The sequence below is a fragment of the Cupressus sempervirens genome, chromosome 8 (assembly GCF_028749045.1).
Source record: "Cupressus sempervirens isolate cs-2001-9-10 chromosome 8, ASM2874904v1, whole genome shotgun sequence".
NCBI classification, from domain to species: Eukaryota; Viridiplantae; Streptophyta; class Pinopsida; order Cupressales; family Cupressaceae; genus Cupressus; species Cupressus sempervirens.
The window spans coordinates 107,748,163-107,757,292 of NC_143125.1; positions in this window are offsets into that span (position 1 = coordinate 107,748,163).

Here is a 9,130-nt window from a genome sequence, read left to right on the forward strand (position 1 = left end):
CAAGTGCACTCTAACAGAGCAGATTGTGCCCCAAAAGGTAAAAATGACCCATAATTCCCCCCAATGCACTTAGATAGTGCTAACTATGCCTATGATGCACTTGGGGCCCAAAAGGGTGCAGTTGGTAGTTTCTGGGCATAGTTGGGAGGTCAGTTGTAGAGTGTGCGAAAATGGTCCCCAAACAAGACCTAGAACTTGGAATTTTGAAAACTACTCTACCAAGTGCACTCACACAGTGCATACTACACCGCTAGTGTCATTGAGACCTAGAAGGGTGTAGTTGGTGGTTTCTAAGTGCATTCAGTAAGCTAGGAATAGTAGGCAGGGGTTATGGTAGCTCCTAGGCTCCTAAAACTACCTCCTAGGGCTCCCAGGTGCACCCTGACAGAGTAGAGTACACCCTAGGATAGAAAGCTAATAGAATGTATAAAACAAGAGCATACAACCATATTACTAGGCCCTCCAATTAGACTAGGCATGATAAAGGAGAGAGAATAAGCCTTATACCCCTCCAAGTGAGCTCCTTCCTTGCACCTACAAGTACAAACACAAGAAACCCAAGTTAGTTAAGCATGATTCACATTAGGTTCACCAATTGTAGGACCAAAAAATAGGCTAATGTCTGACATACTATGAGAAAATCACAAACTCAATAAATTTATATCAACACCCTCTTGTCTACCATGAAAAAGCCAAATAAATAGAAGGAAGCAACACAAGGTTACAAACCCCCTCTTTTATTTATAACTCTCATATCCTTCCTTCTTCTCAATATGATGTAGCTCCAAATTTCCTATAATGCACACAATTAGGGAGCAAAAGCCTATGGTAATGATGATTCCATGAGAATGCTAGAAGATGTGATTTTAGAGAGAGAGAGAGAGAGAGAGAGAGAGAGAGAGAGAGAGAGAGAGAGAGAGAGAGAGAGATAGAGAGAGAGAGAGAGAGAGAGAGAGAGAGAGAGAGAGAGAGAGAGAGAGAGAGAATTTAAAAACTAGGGACCAAAAATGAGAGCAAGAATGCTCATTTTTTAATCAATATGAAAGATGGGAGCATTGGAATTGTCACCTAGGATATGTGACTTGGCAAGAGATTCCTTTGAGAATCAATCATGCATATGACACAAGATGCAAAATGTAGGATTGTATGATGCTTGGAAGTCAAACATGGCTAAAGATGGAAGAGGATCTATGACACGTCATATGACACCTCAAACCCACTTAAAGCCAAGAATCTATGACAATGGAAGCCAAATATGGATGTGTGTAAGAGAATAAGAATTTATAGAGTATAACATTATTTTAGCCAAGTGTCAATGGAGAATCCACAAGATGTCATGCCCATGTGTCATGATGATGTCAATATTTTGTGGAATATTTGAATTAAAAATCCATTATTCCACACAAATAGAAATTAGTGAAAATGGAATTAATGGTGGAAATTATGACTTAGGAAATTGAGAATTTCCATGGTTCGTGAATGATGAATCAATTAATAAATAAAATATCAATTAATTGAGGGGGTTATTTTAGAAGAATAATTAGTGAAGTGACATAAGATTAAATTATGGGTTATTTAATCCTATAAAGAAAATTTGTAGATGATTGACCACTTTGATTAAATAAGTGTGACAGTATCCTTTGATAAAATGTGACGATAATGGAGATTGACTAGGATGATGATGAGTAGACCAAAGCCATGGTCAAATCAATAAATTGATCAAAATTAATAAGATTCCAAGGACACATGACATGAATTAAAGATATGTAACATTTAATTGACATTGTAAATACTACAAGATCAAGATCAATTGATAAGGTTGATCATAATAACATTCATGAACACTGTCAATGTTATTAAATGGTTGATAATTCTATGATCCAACACTAAGAGACTTGACAATGTCAAAGATCAAATGATGTGAATGATAGTTTGACCTAGCCTTGAGAGCCATGACAGTACTAAGGTTAAATTTATAAGATTTGATATATTGATAGGTTTCCAAGGCACTGAAAGCCACAACAATGCTTAGGATTAGATAGATGATGATAGATTTAGGATGTTCGACATGTTTTGGTTTGATTAAGACTAATTCTTGATGATTTTGGGTTGATTTGGAGTGATTTGGAGTTTATTTGAAATGGTTTCAAGATGATTTGAAATGGTTTCAAAATGATATAAAATTGATGTAAAAGAGGATACGAATGATGACAAACATTGTCAAGATATGATTAAGTTGGCCAAAAGATTGGAGTTAGTAGAATGATAAAATGGAATGAGTTAGTATGAAAATGTGATGAAACCATAGATGTGAACCATTTTTGAGCGTCTACAATGGGGATGCAAATGGGTCTAATTTCTTTATTCCTAAACCTCAAAAAATTGTAAAATATAGAGATAGGAGATGAGAATCAGAATGAAACTAAGGAGATTCTTGCTCATTTGTATTTATTTCTTTGCAACTATACATTCAAGATACATGTAAACAACTCATAAAACCACTAAATAGATCAAAAGTATCTATATCAGCTTAACTACTATTATTCATACAAGAGAAATATGCTAAAGAGAAATGGTATCATAGCCATGAGAAAATTTCTTCGGGATTGGAACTGTGGTCTCACAAAATTGATAAAACTCAAGATTGGAACACTTACAATGGATGAGAAAGAGAGAGATATAGGAAAAGAATGAAATCCCAAATCTAATCTGGAAGTGACATGTGTCCACTTGAATCTTCATTGCCTGATGTTGTAAAACATATCTCATCTTTCTATAACTAAAATATGATATGACTCTCATCATTGTTATGTAACAAACTTGAAATATGTCTTCTTCAATGATGAAAACCCTTGTGTTGCCAAAATATCTAAAATGCTGATAATTTGTCCACTAAACTGACTTGGAGGTGACAAAATATGCCCCTAACTACATTCATACTAACTCTGATGTTCAACTAGTTCACCACTTCATCAAAAATAAAATCTAAACTGCCCTAACTAAATGAAATTGAAAAATGGATACTTGAAACAAAACCTTGAATAAGTTCAACCGGTAGCTTCCTGCAAAAAAAAAAAAACTCCAAAAATAGAAAGTTCATTCTCTCCTAGTTCTACCGATATATAATAGTCCTATATTGGTGCATCGAAGATGCCCAGAATCTCATTTTGAAAATCTAGTTTCTGTCATGGATTTTTGAGACTACATTTTAGCAAATATTTAATTTTAACCTAAAGCCAAAACTTTAGATTATATACCAAACTTTTTTTAAACTACATGTACGTTATTTTTTTAAGGAATTAATAAAATATTGATTTTTTGAATTTTTCATTTTCCTTCCATTTTCAATCCAAGTCAAACTAGGTTTGATAGTCATCTACCTCTACCACCTAGGTGCCACATGGCACCATCAGATTGGTCCTCATTCTTCCATGTCTTTCTAGGCCTTCTACCACATGGGAGCCTCTAATTGGGTTGCCATGTTGTTATTCTTATCCTCCTTGCATCTTTCCTTGGCAACATGGTGGCAGCCATCTGATCTACCATGTGGCATGATCTGGTTCATTTGATCTGCTCACTATCACATCACTGGTTAGATGCCACATGTAATGTTGTGATTGTGTTGCTATGTCACTATCCTCATTAGCACCTTGCCACATCATCATGACATAGCGATGTCATGAAATGTGGCACCTTTTTCAACATCATCTGCCTTGTCACATGTGTCATGTCACAACCTCCATGTTAGTAGCCTCATCTCTATGTTTCTATCCTCATTAGAAAGTACCATGTCACTGGTGACATACGACCTTGCACCATGTGCCACTATTTTTTGATGTGGCCACCTCAAAATTCACACCAAGTTTGGGTCACCCTACCATGTGTCAGGATTAGATTTTTCCATTTGGTGGCACTTGTCATCATCTCATTTTTCCAACAAGCCGACATGACCTCGATATGCATGTACGTACAAAACTTCCTCATGTTTCATTCTAGCGGCCAACCCTTGGCCCCATGTGAGGTGCTCTTGCCTCAAAAGGTGTTGTCTTTAAGACAACTTGTAATGTTAAAGTTGGGGTATTTTAACAACTTTGAAACCCTATGTGTGATGAATGTGGGATTAAAGATACACTCTTTGCAAAGAAAACACATCCTAATCATGTAGGATGACAATGCCTCCTACATTTTGTCAATGTAGACTCAAATGGCAATTCTCCTCCAATGTATTTGCCCTTCAATATTGCTTCCTTGAACTTCTCTTCACCAGTCATGGTAAAAAAAGCTAAGAACATAATCTCATTATTATTAGTGCTTCCATTTTGTCATTTTTTGTGGAAGCTTTGCATCTGGGTCATCTCCCCTCATGTCTTTCTTGATGTTGACATATTACTCCTATCTGCTTTTCCTTTTTATTTAGAGATGCCTCAGTGATAAATATGGAATGGCATCTTCTTTCCTTCATCATGAATGGGTTTAGCATAAGGAAATTACTTATTACCATCTCCTATGCAAGCAATTTTCTCAACATGGAGAGTAATCTTAAATAGTTATGGACTTTCCTACTACTGAATCAATTTTCCCAAAGACACTACCCTTCCTTTAGAGTTGGTGGGTACAAACCTGCACTCATTCATCTTAGGTAACACCTTAGTCTTGCTACAAAATAAAGTATTCACCTTTTCAAGTGAAGCCAAGTACTCCTCTACATCGTGGAGCTTGCTTGTCCATCTTCTTTGTGGAGCTCCTATTTTGATGGTGCCTACCAACATAGACTACTCAAGGAATTCACTTAGACCTTTTACATTCTTGTACTTAGACTCAAAACTTTGACATTGGGATGCAATTTGGGACACTTTCCATGTAACATATCATTGATAGAGACTTCAGCGACATTTCTCATTGGGACACCATAGCAAGATTTAATCCTTCACACCTGTGGGTTTCAAAATCTCATTGAAATGTTCAATTACCTCCTTTATATTTAATTTATTTATCTCCCTCAAATTTGAAAGGTGTGCGACTAAATTAGAGAAATAATGATTATAAGAAATACAACATCCTTCAAAACTCTCATATCTCACCTTATCGATCTGACAGGATTAATCAAGCCCCAAAGTGGGTCTGACTAAAAAAAAATCATTTTCAAAAATCCAAACCCTTAAAATGATTCAATGAGCATCTACCACTGATTTTAATATAATTTAACCCTTATTACATTACTGAAATATACATTAAACTCATTTTACTATTCATCTACAAACTGCAAATTTTGTGCTAAGGGGTCCTTTGACTGGCCTTAAAAACTGACAAAAACACTTGATTAGGCCATAAAATCAAACATGTTGATTCTCTATTCTGCATTCTTCTACCCTACCAAATCTTGTGTCATGACGATCATTCATTCAAAATATATTGACCATTAAAGTTTCCATCTCAAAACTACCTGCAAGCAAACATGTCGAAAAGCCATAAATCATGTTTGGTTTTAATTTTGAAAACATGTTAGATTGACACTTGGGGGAACAAAAATAGGGGCTTTTGTTCACTATCATGAGAAAATTATAAATATGTGATTTGGTCTCATGATGAATAACTGGGAGAATTTGGCAAGTGGTCAAATTGAGGTACTTAGATTTGTAGAAGTTTGAACAGTGGTAGAAAAGTGATTTTTACAAATGGAATTGACCTGGGAAAGTGGGTAGATGGATTCATCAAGACTTACAAACTAGCACACTTAAAATATTTTCAGAGAAAAATGCAATGGTATAATCTATTGGATTTCACCTATCACATATTCAAAGTTATAACATCCCAAAAAGAGCTATTAATCAATCTATAGTTTATGACACCAGTAAAACTTTACAAATTGCAAATGGAATTGCATTCAAAAACTAATCAAACAGATTCATCATAAGCTCAAAATTGAAATATAACAAGTCTCTTACCTCTAATATGCAATGAAAAAGGAATTTTCTCATTTTGGTCAACTAGATCAAAGTTATAACCAGTCAAACAAGGCCTCCCAAAATTTTGAACAATTTACATCAGCACAACAACAATAAACAACCAACTTTGAGGGACTCAAAACCTAGTCAAAACATGTTGAGATGACTTGAAATCCAAAACATAGGTTCTTTGAAATGCATAATAAACATTCCCAAAGCTATGAGTCATAAAACATTACTTGGTGCAAGATATTCAATTACAAACTAGGCCTCTTGTCGTTGTTTGAAACTTGGGCAAAAATACAAACTTAGACATTGCTCAAAATAGAACTTCACAGAATGATTCGAAATGGCAATTTATCTTCATGGAATGAATGGAGATGTTGAATTCAAGGTGTTAGAAACATTAAATACCTCTTAGGCCTTGTTGTATTTTAATCTCCTGCCAAATTCATAATTCATATTGCCTTTCCCGCCTTTAAAATATCCATAGTCAAATACTTGTGGAGATATTTAAATACCAAAGTTTTAAGCCTTATGATATATTTTGTGGCCCACAAGTTCTCCATTGTCATATCTATAGAGATCAAGGGTGGGCACCATCTCGCTATGGAGAAGCTGCATGAAATTTAGGTTAGCGACATGGCGCCCTATTGACACATGTCTCGCTGGCTTGGCTAAGGTTGGCGGTCAACGGCTGGAAGTTAGTGTGATTGTTATAGTTAATGATAATAGTTTGAAGGGTGGCATGGTTACTTCAATAAAAGGAGGTCAACCACAGAGGACTTCCCAAGTGGCAAAATGAAAAGAAGTGATCAGCCCACGTGGCCCAGTTGGTTTGTGAAATTAGGTTGACTTTTTGACCCCGCTGATTCATGAACCTAAAAATTGAAGGTGATCCATTTTGTTGTGCAATTCGATCTTCATGATCGATCCAAACCACCATAAATGAATGTGAAATATAGAGAAACACTCCACCATCTCAGTCGATCCATCTACCTGGTCAAAGCACAGTTATGGCACCATTCCTATCTTCTCAGGGCATTATTTGGCTGCAAGATCAGATTTTCTTCAGATTTCCATGATTGTCCTTCATAGGACTTAATGGCAGGTAGCTGCGAAGTCATTTCAGTAGGAAAAAATCTTAGTTATGCCTGAACTATAAAGGCAAATTTTGTAGTTTTTGAAAGGGGACTCTTTTCTGATTTCTCTGTTACTACTTGCAGGTCTACAGTGTAAAATTCCCTTTGTCTCTGAGTTGTATAACATTCTGTATCATCTCCTTCAGCCATCAATGTATATGTGCATCCATCTTCCCTCTCATTGGTGTATTGTTCTGATCTGTGGCTTGCATACTGTATCTATTTTCGGCCTATTGGATACTATATAAGTGAAATCCTTTTCCTTGTGTTATTTAGTTTTGGTCTCTTGATCTGTATGTGGTTTTTGATTGACATAAGTCTGGGTGTGTATGTCTTTTGAATGTTATCTTGGTTTTGTAGTGCATATATGGGCAAAAATGAGTTTGAACACTTTATTTTGGTGCATCACCTCCTTAGATTAGACTAGGTAGATTTTCTTTCGTGCTCTCCTTCTCCCTTTTCCTCTCTAGGAGTAGTTAGGTGCACCCTGATAGTAAGAGGAAGTAGGCCTTCTCCGGAGACTCAACCTCGCAGTTCAAGTCCCACAGCTTGGGGGTTTTTTCCATGTTTCTCTAGGTTTTCCTCATGCATAGGCCTTGGAAAAGGGTGCAAACCTAAGTGACAACGGTTTTTGGCACACCTGGTGGGACTATTTTCAAACAAAATTTAAAGTATACTGGTGTCAAGAAGAAAGAGTTTCAGAGATTAATGCTGAAGAGGTAGTGTTGGCTTCAGTATTCAAGCCTTCAAGAGGCTAATTCTTCAAAGTACTTGGCGACTGTGAACATCAACAAATCTAGTTCCATGCCAAATTTGTAGTGATTCATGCCCAAAGCTGAAACAAGGGCATCTTCTAGAGGTAAATTTTAATATCAAGAGCTTTCTCTTTCAAATCCTAGAAGAAGGAGGACTAGAACTTCATTATCACCAGTTAGGGGTGTAATAATAGTTAATATACCTGTAAGATCTATCTCTACTCCTCCTACTATTCGAACTTAGCCTAGATTTCCATCAACACTCATCAATAGAACACTTGTTTAAATGGCACAACCAAGAGCCCATGCTTTTGCCACCTTTAATGGTGGAAGTCCTCTATTGTTAGCCCAAAGACATGATATACTAGTATCTACACTAAAAAGTATACCTGATTTTACTAGTGAAACTTTCATCTCCCCTTTAGAGCATATCTAAGAAGTAGCAAATGTTTGTAACATTCATGGTATTACAGAGGATGATGTTGCTGTCAGACTTCTAGCCTCATCTTTAAAAGGAAAAGCATTACAGTGGTATAGAGGCTTAACTCATGGTTCTATAACTGATTGGGATGGACTAGGAGCAGGATTATGCAAACATTTTGAGGATAGAAGTGACCATCTGTCACTTTTAGAGCAGTTGACTACTATAAAAAGAGCCCCCCGTGAATGTATGACTGATTTTAATTATAGATTTCAAAAGACATGGGATAGAATACCTACTTCGGTAAAACCCACCCCTGGTAATGCCTTCTTGCATTACCTTAGAGCTTTTAACAGTGATATTGCCACTACAATCCAAACTATGGGAGGAGATACCTTGCCTAATGCCTATGAGATAGCCATAAAAGCTAAGAACATCCTAATACAAGCAGGAAAGTTGGTTCCAAGGCCCCCTATGCCTTTCTTTCCTGATGTTCCCAACCACCAACTAGCAATGGCCCCTCTTCCTAAAACTTCTACATCACAAGCCCTTTCTCCAATCCCTCAAGCTTCCACATCCTCAAATGGGATAGATGAACTCAAAGAGATGCTCCAGGGTCTAGTGCTGAATACAGATAAGAGAGAGAAGACCCTAGATAAAAAATTGCAAGAGCACGGGAGGGAGTTGAAGGACCAAGGAAAAAGATTAGAGGATAGTTTTTCTATAATACAAAAAATGAGTAACAAGGTGGTGGCTTTAGAAATGCAGCAAGCTCAAGGTGGCAAGCCTCCCCAATTGCAATATCAAGCTCCAAATGGTGGTAGGCCTCCTAATCAGTGGAATAGCTCTTTTGATCAGGGTAGGAAA